The sequence below is a fragment of the Ranitomeya variabilis genome, chromosome 7 (genome assembly GCF_051348905.1).
Source record: "Ranitomeya variabilis isolate aRanVar5 chromosome 7, aRanVar5.hap1, whole genome shotgun sequence".
In the NCBI taxonomy this organism is placed as follows: Eukaryota; Metazoa; Chordata; class Amphibia; order Anura; family Dendrobatidae; genus Ranitomeya; species Ranitomeya variabilis.
In genome coordinates this window covers 141,746,643-141,759,760 of record NC_135238.1, presented here as the reverse complement: position 1 = coordinate 141,759,760, position 13,118 = coordinate 141,746,643, and the positions used below count along the sequence as shown (strand labels likewise).

The 13,118-nt window shown below is 42.9% G+C and overlaps 1 protein-coding gene across 8 annotated transcripts in view; it reads left to right on the top strand.

Annotated features, from left to right (window-relative positions):
- PARD3B (par-3 family cell polarity regulator beta) overlaps window positions 1-13,118 on the top strand; it is a 2,038,921-nt gene that overhangs the window by 359,117 nt on the left and 1,666,686 nt on the right. The window lies entirely within an intron of this gene.

The following is a 13,118-nucleotide window of genomic DNA, read 5'->3' as shown; positions in this document are numbered from 1 at the left end:
AGGTTGCTGAGCCACTCCATTTATCTCTATCACCCTTTCTCATGCCGAAGCCAGAGTGAGATCCTGGAGCTGAGCTGTCCCGAACTTATCATGGGACACTTCCATCTCAAGGATCGGTGGGGTCTCCTTGACCTCTCCTGCCAATTCCTCTAGGGTAAACCTATGGGGATTAAACTCTGTCCCTAAGCTGATGACTCCTACAGCAGGTATCTCTGACTCGGGATCTTTGGGTTGCACGCCCGGAATAACGTTTACCTTGGGAGGGTTAATCTTGATCTCCCACAGGGACTAGAACAGGGGCAAGTTTCTTCCCAAAACTGTCCCATGTGGAAGGGTTTTCACCACTCCCACCACATGTTTTATCTCTCCACACGGTGTGGAAAAAGTTACCTCTGCAGTCGGGTACTCTAGGAGTTCCCCATGTATACACAACACCCCCACTTTCTGTCCATTGGGGTTGTTCCCGGCAACAAGGGACCCATGGACCAGAGTCACTAAGCTCACAGAGCCTGAGTGCCTAAGTTTGGTACCTGTGGATGAGTACCTGGCACAGTTGGGATTTGCTGTCGGCAGTGCCTGTAGTGGCAGTGCAGACTGGCTGTGCATACATAGACATACGGCGAGTATACCCGCAGTCCATGGATTCAGCTGTCAGGGGGCAGATGGCAACCACATGTCCGGGCCCTTGGCACCGCCAACACTTAATAGCTGAGGCACGGCTAGACCTTGTGACTGATTTAGGAGAACCAAGTCTCTTGCCTGTTATGATCCTTAGTGGTTGAGGATCACAAATTACTCCAGCTAAGTAACAAACATAGGAAAAGCTCTAGGGAGGTGGCAAGCTGGACTGACCGCAAATCTGAACCTAACCAAACACTCTAGAAGTAGCCGGTGAACGTGCCTGAATTCCTAGACGTCTCGAGCCAGCCTAAGGAGCTAACTACCCCTAGAGAGAAAGAAAGACCTCTCTTGCCTCCAGAGAAATAATCCCCAAAGATATAGAAGCCCCCAACAAATAATAACGATGAGGTAAGAGGAAGGCACATACACAGGGGTGAAAGCAGATTCAGCAAATGAGGCCCACTAATACTAGATAGCAGAAAATAGAAAAGGGAATCTATGCGGTCAGTAAAAAACCCTTACAAAATATCCACTCTGAGATTTCAAGAACCCCCACACGGTGTGGGGGGAGAAACTCAGTCCCCTAGAGCAACCAGCAAGCGAATAAATCACATTTTAGCGACCTGGACTAAAAACATAATGAACACTGATAATCAAAAAATGATCAAACAAAAACTTAGCTTGTCTTGGAGAGACTGGGAGCAAGATAGACACACGGAATCTGAAGAGCACTGAATACATTGATAGCAGGCAAGGAACTGAGTATCCAGGTGGGCTAAATAGAAAACCAACCAAGGATAACAAACCAGCTGATGAAGCCAACCTGCAGAAGGACAACACTACACAGTACCGCTTGTGACCACTAGAGGGAGCCCAGAAATAGAGTTCACAACACTTGCCACCTTCACTCCAAGTTACCCCGTCAGTAAGGGCTCGTTCCTGATTGGCCCCAGCAGCGGGTCCTGGACCTTTCCCAGGCTCCTGGGCTGGTGGGGCCCTAGGTGATAACCCTAGTGGAGCAGAATCCCTTATAAAGTCCTGAGTGGCTGTATACCGCTCAATCAGGCTGACCACCTGGTCTAGGGTGCCGGGATCCCCTTGTCCCACCCAACGCTGAATAGCAGCTGGCAGAGTTCTTACTAGCTGATCGACCACCACCCTTTCTACCATGCGGAAAGGGGTTAAAGTCTGAGGCTGAAGCCATTTTTTCCACAAAAGACCTTTGGAATACCCGTTGTTCACGTACATTTGTGTTAACCCCCAGTCGGGCAAGGATCTCACCTCTCAAATTCTCATAGTCCAGGGCATCATCTCGACTCAGTACCAAGTAGGTCTTCTGGGCATCTCTCATCAGGAAAGGGGCCACAGCTTTCATCCACTGCGACATCGGCAACATCTCAGACTCTGCTGTGCGCTCGAACACGGTGAGGAAAGCCTCCAAATCGTCCTCAGGACTTAAATTTCTCAGTGCTGGCCGGACTTTGTACAGGGACTCCGAACGATCGGGCTTGCTGGTGAGGGCATCTCTTGCAGAACTGCAATCTGTTGCAGGATCTGCTTTTTCAATTTCTTCTGCTGCTTCTGATTGTGCTGCTGCAATTGGAGCTGTTCCTGTTGCTGCTGCTTCTGCTGTCATTGCTTTTGTTACCGCTGAAACTGCAGCTGTGCTCTGTGCATCATGGAGTGGCCAAACATTTTACTGCACTTTCCCACCTACTTATTTTCCCTCTATCTGCAGGTAAAACCTTTCGGAAGGTGGAGGAGGTGCCCATGCAGATTGATTCCGTTCAGAGGCACGAGATTAATGAGCGTCGGGAGCATCACCTTCGTGAAAGTTTATGTTTCTACTGCGGTCAGTCTGACCACTTTTTAATCAACTGTCCCAAGTGGCCTAACAAGTTGCTAGCAGCGGTAGGAGAATATGACAACTGTGATGATGAATCTTACATCTCTGAATGTAGCCTGCCTTTAAATGCTGTATTCCATTCACATTCTATAACTTCACCCCCCAAGGAGCTTAAGGAAAAGAACTCTCACTGTTCTCTCCCTATTAAAATCCTGTGTTTAGGACAGTGGATTTCCAGTGCAGCTATGATTGACTCTGGTGCAGGTGGCAATTTCATGGATATCGCATTTGCCAAGGAACATGGTATTGAAATTCAGCAAAGAACCTCTCCAATTACCATGGAAACAGTGGATGGGTCACCTTTAATCTCTGGGCCTGTGGATCAGGAGACCATACCCCTTGAAATTTTGTTGGAGCCTAATCATCAGGAGCAACTTTCTTTCTTGCTAATTTCTTCTCCTCATTTTCCTGTGATTTTAGGCATTCCTTGATTGCGTTCTCAGAACCCAATTATCAACTGGGAGACCACGGAGATTATCTTTCCAACAAGGAGCAACTCAGCATTAACTGAAGCTGTCCCTGAGTCCACGGCTACAGAACCACATGTGCAGGTATTTACTTTACCTTCAGCATATAAAGAGTTCTCTGACATCTGTGACAAGAAGAATGCAGATTAGCTTCCTCCACACAGGCATTATGACTGTCCCATTGAGCTGCTTCCTGGGGCAGCTATTCCTTTTGGTAACGTACACCCTTTGGCGGCACCTGAGCTTCAAACCTTAAAGGAGTAAAGAAGGATGGGACCCGGAAACCCTGTGTTGTCTATCGATAACTCAATAAGGTAACCATACAAAACCGTTACCCTTTGCCTCTGACTCCAGAATTACTGGAAAGAGTCCGCCATGCTAAGGTGTTCTCTAAACTGGATCTTCGTGGGGCTTATAATTTGGTGCGTATTCGTCCAGGGGATGAGTGCAAGACAGCATTCAGATGCCGTATGGACACTTTGAATCTCTTGTGATGCCCTTCGGGCTTTGTAGTGCCCCTGCAACGTTTCAACACCTTGCTAATGACATTTTCAGAGATTTGTTGGACCAGTTTGTGGTAATTTATTTGGACGATATACTAATCTTTTCTGACTCTCTACAGGAACATGAGGAACATGTCAAAACTGTTTTAAGACGTCTGAAAGAGAACCATCTGTTTATTAAGCCGGATAAATGCGAGTTCCATCATTCTGAGATACAGTTCTTAGGTTATATCATCTCTCCCCAGGGGCTGAACATGGAATCTGGTAAGATTCAGGCTATCCTTGACTGGCCGGTACCCAAGAACATTAAGGAGGTCCAACATTTTATTGGTTTTGCAAATTTCTACAGACGCTTCATTCAAAATTTTTCTGATATTGTCCGTCCCATTACTTCATTGACAAAGAAGGAAAAGCCCTTTAAGTGGTCATCACAGGCTCAAGAAGCTTTTGTTCGGCTTAAGATCTGTTTCACCTCAGTACCGCTGTTGATACACCCAGATCCAACACTTTCTTTCATTGTGGAGGTGGACGCTTCTGATAATGCTTTGGGGGCTATTCTCTCCCAAAGAACTGGAGAGAAGGGTCTGCTACATCCTTGTGCTTTCTTTTCCCGTAGACTAACCTCAACAGAGAAGAATTACGACGTGGGAGACAAGGAATTGCTGGCTATTATTGTGGCTTTCAAAGAATGGAGGCATCATCTGCAAGGAGCTGCACAGCAGATCATAGTGCTAACTGACCATCACAATTTAGAGTTCCTTAGGTCCGCTAGATGTCTTTCTCCTTGTCAGGCTCGTTGGAACTTATTTTTAAATCAATTTAACTTTGTTATCTCGTACCGTCCAGGTTCTCGTAATGGGAAGGCTGATGCTTTTTCCCGAATCCATGCTGCGGATTCCGTACCTGGAGCCCCGTCCAAGACCATTCTATCTGATGCCAATTTCATCGGACTTTTCCATGATCAGGACTTGTGGAAGGAGTGCAGGGAGGCTTATGACGGTGATGTATTTCTGGCCAACCCACCTGTGGATATTAATCTTGTCTTTAAGGGTGGCATGTGGTTCAGAGATTGACGTATCTATGTCCCTGAGGTCGTCCGTCTGCAGATCCTCAAGTTGGTACATGACTCCAAGTTGGCTGGTCACACAGGGGGGGTACCAAAGACACAAGAGTTCCTGAGCCGATTCTTCTGGTAACCAACTTACCTGAAGGATACTAAGGACTATGTTCTCTCTTGCGAGGTATGTGCTCATTACAAGACTCCCCGTGTGGCACCTACGGGTCTCCTGCAACCATTACCTGTTCCGTCCCGCCCTTGGGGGTATATATCAATGGACTTTATTGTGGAGCTGCCTACATCGGGGGGCATAAATACGATCATGGTGGTAGTTGATAGCCTGACTAAAGGCTCTCATTTTGTTCCATGCGCCGGCCTTCCCTCAGCTAAGGATACAGTGAACTTGGTTATTCAGAATGTCTTCTGGCTGCATGGGGTCCCCAATGAGATCATCTCTGACCGTGGAGTACAGTTCACTTCAATATTCTGGAAGGGGTTTTGCTCTGCACTCAACATTAATGTCTGTCTCTCTTCCGCTTACCATCCCCAGACAAATGGTCAGGCTGAGCGTACCAACCAGACATTTGAACAATATCTAAGATGCTATATCAGCCATCTCCAAGATGATTGGTTGGAGTTACTGCCGTTAGCCAAATTTTCATACAACAATTCTCAAAGCCCCTCCACTAAGTACACTCCTTTCTTTGCCAATCTGGGTTATCATCCGTGTATCTTACCTAGGTCTCCAGTTAATTCTCCGGTTCCGGCAATGGAGGAAAGGCTGACTGCGATGAGGCAAAATCTGGAGGTTCTGAAGGAATCCCTGACCACAGTTCAAGAACGTTATAAGAGATCGGCTGATAGATTCTGTAAACCTGCACCCATGTTCAAGGTAGGAGATTCCGTGTGGTTAGCAACTAAGAATCTGAAGTTAAACATTCCTTCACAAAAACTTGGACAGAAATTCATTGGCCCTTTCAAGATCAACGATATTGTGAGCTCTGTGGCCTGCCGGCTGAAGCTGCCTAGGACTATGAAGGTACACCCAGTTTTTCCTGTATCTTTACTAAAGCCTGTATCTCCTAATACCTTCCAGGGACGTGTTGTGCCACCTCCACAGCCTGTGGTGATTGATGGGCAAGAACAATTTGTGGTGGATGAAATTATTGATTCCAGGATTCGCAGGAATCGGCTCCAATATCTGATAAGATGGCAGGGATATCCCCCTGAGGAAGACTTTTGAGAACCTGTGGAAAAAATCAATGCCCAACAGAAGATTTCTCATTTTCATCAGAGATTCCCTGAGAAACCAGGTCCAGGATCGTCCTGAGGCCGGTCCTAAGGAGGGAGTAATGTCAGGACTCTGAACATTTTTATTACCTTTTGTGCATTACTGCCCTTTTCCAAGATGGCATCTTTGGTCTCATGTGCACTGTGTCTTCCTGCTGTAAAACTCCACCCCAGCCTTCAGTCTGTGCTAGAGTATTCTGCCTTGCATCCAGCGCCTGACCCTGTTGACTCCCTGGCTATATACCTGCTCCTGTGAACCTGTGTGGTTATCCTGCTACTCTGCTCTGAGTTCCTGCTGCATACACCAGTTTCCAGTAATCCTCCTTCATCTGCTGCTCGTGTTTACTTCTATCTGCATTTGCTGGACATGTAAGCTGTTGCTGCTCTGCAAAAACCTGAGACTATTACCCAGGCCTCCCTGGTTGTGCTAAGATATTATTTAAACTGCCTTATAAGCATAGCTATCTGTGTTTGGACTAAAACAAGGACTTATTCGTGTCAAGTATCCTCAAGAATAATTGTGCTTCATAGACTTTCTGCATGATTGCATTTTCCTCTGAAGTTCCCAATAGACTGCTAAGCTGCGTTTAATATTTACACCAAGTGTTGTGGACTTGAGTTTCTCTCTGCACTTGTTTGAATCACCGTGTGATAATATAAACTTTACCACTTATAAAACTGTGTCCTGTAGTTGTCTTGTTCCATGCATAGAGTCTCCTGAGTTATCCCCCATAATTATTACACACAAGTTATATCGAAGACATTTTACAACTTCCATGACATACAATATGTCATGAAAAAACATTCTCAGAATCAGTGGGATATGTTGAAGCATTCCAGAGCTATAACCTCATGACAGTGGTCAGAATTGTAAAAATTGGCCTGGTCATTAAGTACCAAAGTGGCTCTTTAACAAAGGGGTTAATGTATTCTATTTACAACTATTCATTCATTTCTAATTTATTTAAATTAATATACAAATCTTACCTGCAAGAGGTAGCAAAGCTTTTGAAGTCACAAACTTACCATTAATACTATGTTCAGTTTCACTGCGCAATCCCATGTAGGCAAAACATTGCGCTGTGTGCGGTATTTGCAAAAAGCCAGTGATGGCCTTCTTCACCACATTCAGTGGTCTCATCATGGCTTACATCCAAACCTCAACAAAATAGGATTCGGGCGTATGCTTAAACAGGGTCATTGACTATGGGTGCATAAGCCTGAATTCTGTTTTGCAATGTGTTCGGACGTAAGCCCTAACAGGACCACAAATGTACGAGAAAGCACAGTATTACATGATGAGAGGGAGGATTATTCCATGGAAATCAACTTCCCCACCCTGTTGAGTCAAACGCTAATTTGTATATTGCAAGTGCTGTTTTAAAATTGATTTTATGATTATACACCCCAATCACTAAGCAAGGAACAGGGGCTTGTTAGAAAGTAGATATAGGGTGTAACAAACAATTGTGTTCAGGGGGCTACGGCAACTGACTGATTCCCTTTAACCCTTTTCTACCATTAGACATACTATTCCATCCATGTGGGGTAGGCCCTACTTCCCATGGATGGAATAGTACGTCCAGCGCAATCAGCCGCTCTCACGGGGGGACCACAGCCGATCGCGGCCGGTTGTCAGCTGACTATCGCAGCTGACATCCGGCACTATGTGCCAGGAGTGGTCACGGTAACATTAACCCCCGGAACACTGTGATCAAAGATGATCGCAGCGTTCCGGCGGCACAGGGAAGCATGGCGCAGGGAGGGGGCTCCCTGTGTGCTTCCCTGAGACCCTCAGAGCAATGCAATGTGATCGCGTTGCTCCGAGGGTCTCCTAACTCCTCCTCCCTGCAGGCCCGGATCCAAAATGGCCACGGGGGGCTTCCGGGTCCTGCAGGGAGGTGGCTTGCAAGCGCCTGCTCAGAGCTGGTGCCAGCAAGTCACCTTCAGTGCCGGTGTGATCGCAGATCTGACACAGTGCTCTGCAAAGTGTCAGATCAGAAATCTGTCACTTTACTGTGATGATCCCCTCTGGGGCGATGTAAAAAAGTTTAAAAAAAAAATATTCCTAAATAAAGAAAAAAACATATTCTTCCACTAAATACATTTCTTTATCTAAATAAAAAAAAAATAAAAGTACAATATTTAGTATTGCCGCATCCGTAACGACCCGACCTATAAAACTGTCCCACTAGTTAACCCCTTCAGTGAACACTGTAAAAAAAAAAAAACTAGGCAAAAAATGACGCTTTATTTTCATACCGCCAAACAAAAAGTGGAATAACACGCGATCAAAAAGACGGATATAAATATCCATGGTACCGCTGAAAATGTAATCTTGTCATGCAAAAAACGAGCCGCCATACAGCTTCATAAACAAAAAAGTAAAAGTTATAGTCCTCAGATTAAAGTGATGCGAAAATAATTTTTTATATAAAATAGTTTTTATCGTATAAAAGTGCCAAAACATAAAAAAATGATATAAATGAGGTTTCGCTGTAATCGTTTTGACCCGAAGAATAAAACTGCTTTATCAATTTTACCAAAACACGGAACGGTATAAGCCCTCCCCACCCCAAAAGAAATTAATGGATAGCTGGTTTTTGTTTATTCTACCTCACAAAAATCAGAATATAAAACGTCAACTCGTCCCGCAAAAAAAAAGACCTCACATGACTCTGTGGACCAAAATATGGAAAAATTATAGCTCTGGAGACGCAATGTGGAGACGCAAAAACTATTTTTTGCAATAAAAAGCGTCTTTTAGTGTGTGACGGCTGCCAATCATAAAAATCCGCTAAAAAACCCGCTATAAAAGTAAATCAAACCCCCCATCATCACCCCCTTACTTAGGGAAAAATAATTAAAATTTAAAAAAATATATTTATTTCCATTTTCCCATTAGGGTTAGGGTTCTGGTTGGGGCTAAAGTTAGGGTTAGGGCTACAGTTAGGGTTGGGGCTAAAGTTAGGGTTGAGGCTAAAGTTAGGGTTGTGGCTAAAGTTAGGGTTGGGGCCAAAGTTAGGGTTAAGTTTGGGGCTAAAGTTATTGTTTGAATTACATTTACGGTTAGGATTAAGGTTGGGATTAGGGTTAGGGGGTGTGTTTAGGGTTGGGATTAGCGTTAGGGGTGTGTTTGGCTTAGGGTTTCAGTTAGAATTGGGGGGATTTTCACTGTTAAGGCACATCAGGGGCTCTCCAAACGCGACATGGCGTCCGATCTCAATTCCAGCCAATTCTGAGTTGTAAAAGTGAAACATTGCTACTTCCCTTCCGAGCTGTTATAAACTGTAGTGAAACACTTGGGGGTTCAACGTTCTCACAACACATCTAGATAAGTTCCTTGGGGGGTCTAGTTTCCAATATGGGGTCACTTGTGGGGGGTTTGTACTGTTTAGGTACATCAGGGGCTCTGCAAACGCAATGTGACGCCTGTAGACCATTCCATCTAAGTCTGCATTCCAAACTGCGCTCCTTCCCTTCGAGCTCTGCCATGCGCCCAAACAGTAGTTTTCTCCCACATATGGGGTATCCGTGTACTCAGTACAAATAGGACAACAACTTTTGGGGTCAAATTTCTCCTGTTACCCTTGGGAAAATACAAAACTGGGGGCTAAAAATCATTTTTTGTGGAAAAATATTTTTTATTTTCACGGCTCTGCGTTATAAACTGTAGTAAAACACTTGGGGGTTCAAAGTGCTCACCACACATCTACATAAGTTCCTTAGGGGGTCTACTTTCCAAAATTGTGTCACTCCTGGGGGGTTTCAATGTTTTGGCACATCAGGGGCTCTCCAAGCGTGACATGGCATCCCATGTCAATTCCAGCCAATTTTGCATTGGGAGTCAAACGGCGCTCCTTCCCTTCTGAGCTCTGCCATGCGCCCAAACAGTGGTTTATCCCCACTTATGGGGTATCAGCATGCTCAGAACAAATTGTACAACAACCTTTGAGGTCCAATTTCTCCTGTTACTCTTGGTAAAATAAAGCTAATTGGAGCTAAAGTAAATTTTTTGTAAAATAAAAGTTAAATGTAAATTTTTTTTTTTAAAACATTCCAAAATTTTCTGTGAAACACCTGAAGGGTTAATAAACTTCTTGAATGTGGTTTTGATAACCTTGTGGGGTGCAGTTTTTAGAATGGTGTCACACTTGGGTATTTTCTATCATATAGACCCCTCAAAGTGACTTCAAATGTGATTTAGTCCCTTAAAAAATGGTGTTGTAAAAGTGAGAAATTGCTGGTCAACTTTTAACCCTTATAACTCCCTAACAAAAAAAAAATTGGTTCCAAAATTGTGCTGATGTAAAGTAGACATGTGGGAAATGTTACTTATTAAGTATTTTGTGTGCCATAACTCTGTGATTTAAGGGACTAAAAATTCAAAGTTGGAAAATTGCGAAATTTTCAAAATTTTTTAGGCCAATTTTCAGTTTTTTTCGCAAATAATCGCAGGTAATATCAAAGAAATTTTACCACTAACATGAAGTACAATATGTCACGAGAAAACTCTGTCAAAATCACTGGGTTCTGTTGAAGCATTCCAGAGTTATAACCTCATAAAGGGACAGTGGTCAGAATTGTCAAAATTGGCCCGATCATTAACGTGCCGACCACCCTTGGGGGTAAAGGGGCTAAAATGAGTTATCTTCATTTTGGAGGAAAGGTATTTGAACATTTTTTTCAGATGCTGTTAATATTTCTATCACTTTAGTTAGTGTTATTTTTTCAGCAAATTAGAAATACATTTTGTAAATGTTTCCCATCTCGCCACACCATCATCTTTAGGTGTTAGCTGTTGCTGTGCTTGCATGAGTATTCGATAATAAAATCTGCCATAAATAGTGCATACATCAGGGGGGAAATGTCCTGGCATATTTTTGAAATGCAGTAAATTCATAGGAAGAGTGTTATGGGCTAAATCATTGCCTTGAGTCATGCAGAAGCATATATTTCCTTTAATGTACTTTTCTGTGATTGTGTTAAGTAAAGCAAAGGGAAAGCAAAGAATTAGTCATTTGGCATTGGTAGCTAGTCATCTGCACTGGTAATTTAAATAGATAATTGACTGATCTCAGTGTTAACGCTTTCCTGAAAATTAGAACATTTCTAATCAGATGTGATAAGTAGGTATTGCTGCGGATAAATTTATTTTGAGCAGCCATAAATACGAGTAGATTAACCATGCCAGATAACACTTACATTTATCATGCTTTTGTGCAAGGATTATGTCTAACCACTTGCAGCAATAGGGCCTACAACATCCTATTGCTGCTTCCCACAAATACACATATGTGTTATTGTTACCTCCATAAAAGTCTGATCCATCAAAATATGAAATTAATTAACCGTGTGTATATATATATATATATATATATATATATATATATATATATATATATATATATATATATATATATATATATATATATATATATATATATATATATATATATATATATATATATATATATATATATACACACACTCACCGGCCACTTTATTAGGTACACCTGTCCAACTTCTTGTTAACACTTAATTTCTAATCAGCCAATCACATGGCAGCAACTCAGTGCATTTAGGCATGTAGACATGGTCAAGACAATCTCCTGCAATTCAAACCGAGCATCAGTATGGGGAAGAAAGGTGATTTGAGTGCCTTTGAACGTGGCATGGTTGTTGGTGCCAGAAGGGCTGGTCTGAGTATTTCAGAAACTGCTGATCTACTGGGATTTTCACGCACAACCATCTCTAGGGTTTACAGAGAATGGTCCGAAAAAGAAAAAAAATCCAGTGAGCGGCAGTTCTGTGGGCGGAAATGCCTTGTTGATGCCAGAGGTCAGAGGAGAATGGGCAGACTGGTTCGAGCTGATAGAAAGGCAACAGTGACTCAAATCACCACCCGTTACAACCAAGGTAGGCCTAAGAGCATCTCTGAATGCACAGTGCGTCGAACTTGGAGGCAGATGGGCTACAGCAGCAGAAGACCACACCGGGTACCACTCCTTTCAGCTAAGAACAGGAAACTGAGGCTACAATTTGTACAAGCTCATCGAAATTGGACAGTAGAAGATTGGAAAAACGTTGCTTGGTCTGATGAGTCTCGATTTCTGCTGTGACATTCGGATGGTAGGGTCAGAATTTGGCGTAAACAACATGAAAGCATGGATCCATCCTGCCTTGTATGGAGCATCTTTGGGATGTGCAGCCGACAAATCTGCGGCAACTGTGTGATGCCATCATGTCAATATGGACCAAAATCTCTGCGGAATGCTTCCAGCACCTTGTTGAATCTATGCCACAAAGAATTGAGGCAGTTCTGAAGGCAAAAGGGGGTCCAACCCGTTACTAGCATGGTGTACCTAATAAAGTGGCCGGTGAGTGTGTATATATATATATATATATATATATATATATATATATATATATATATATATATATATATATATATATATATATATATATATATATATATATACATAATTTTTTATTTTTTTTTTCTACAGGAAAGATATATATCTTGGTACCGTGTTAGCTAGTAGATAGAAAAATGTTTAGAATTGAGAGTCCTCAGAGGTTGATACCTTTTAATGGCTAACTGAAAAGATGGTAACAAATTGCAAGCTTTCAAGACTACTCAGGTCTCTTCATCAGGCATAGACTAATACAAATTCTGAATAATCACATATTTATGCACAACATAGCACACAAAAAAAAGGTAACTTCAAAACACAGAGAGACAGAAGAGTATGGGAATATAAACTGATGACGACCTTTGACTGTCTTAGTGGTGGAATGAATGTGTCGCATGGATTTATGTCTTTTTACATCAACTAAGGAACTTGCCCCTCAGACTATAAGGGGTTATCACAACAGAGACCCCAATCAGAGGACAATAAAACAATCCTTATCTAAGAATTGGCCCAACATTTATGGACATAACTGTTTATCACTCATGGTAATTCAGGGGGCGAGGCTATTATTAGCACGCGAAACGCGCGTTGGGGTAACCCTTCGGTATTAGAACTGGATCTGCTGCACCATCATGGGTAATTATGCTTAATTTATTTGTATGCACATCATAATCTGACTATTGCTGGGCTTATGGCTAAGTTACGTGCATGAAATGCACTGATCTTACTATAGTTAGAGTGTCACAGCCCATGCATCTGTGGTCAGACCTGATAGCAATAATATAGATGCACTTTGTTACATGGTACATCCAGGCATGTTCAGCAGTATCTTGTTCTATGTACCTTGGATTTTGGATG